Source organism: Gavialis gangeticus, unplaced genomic scaffold, assembly GCF_001723915.1.
Source record: "Gavialis gangeticus isolate Ggan-Ray unplaced genomic scaffold, GavGan_comp1, whole genome shotgun sequence".
NCBI lineage: Eukaryota > Metazoa > Chordata > Crocodylia > Gavialidae > Gavialis > Gavialis gangeticus.
In genome coordinates, this window is record NW_017729026.1 from 46,730,640 (window position 1) to 46,730,964 (window position 325).

Here is a 325-nt window from a genome sequence, read left to right on the forward strand (position 1 = left end):
CCTGCCAGAGCTGGCCCCCTCCCCCTGCCAGCCTCCCCGAGGCCTCTGACCCCTTCCCTGGCTATCACCATCCTCCCAAGCCCCCTGGATCCCTGCCCCCTCACCCCATACTTTAAAAAAAATAACTTGGCACTTACTGGCAGTTGGAGCTTCCATCTGGCTGACTGGGACCCTGCCCACACAGTGCAGGGCAGGCTGACAGCCCTAGCATCCCCAGCCTGGTCCCTTCTGTCCCTGCCCTATGCTGCCTAGGGGGGCTCTGCCAGGAGGCCCTGGAGCCCCCTCACCCCTGCTTCTAAGGTAAGCAGAGGCTTTTTTGCCTCTT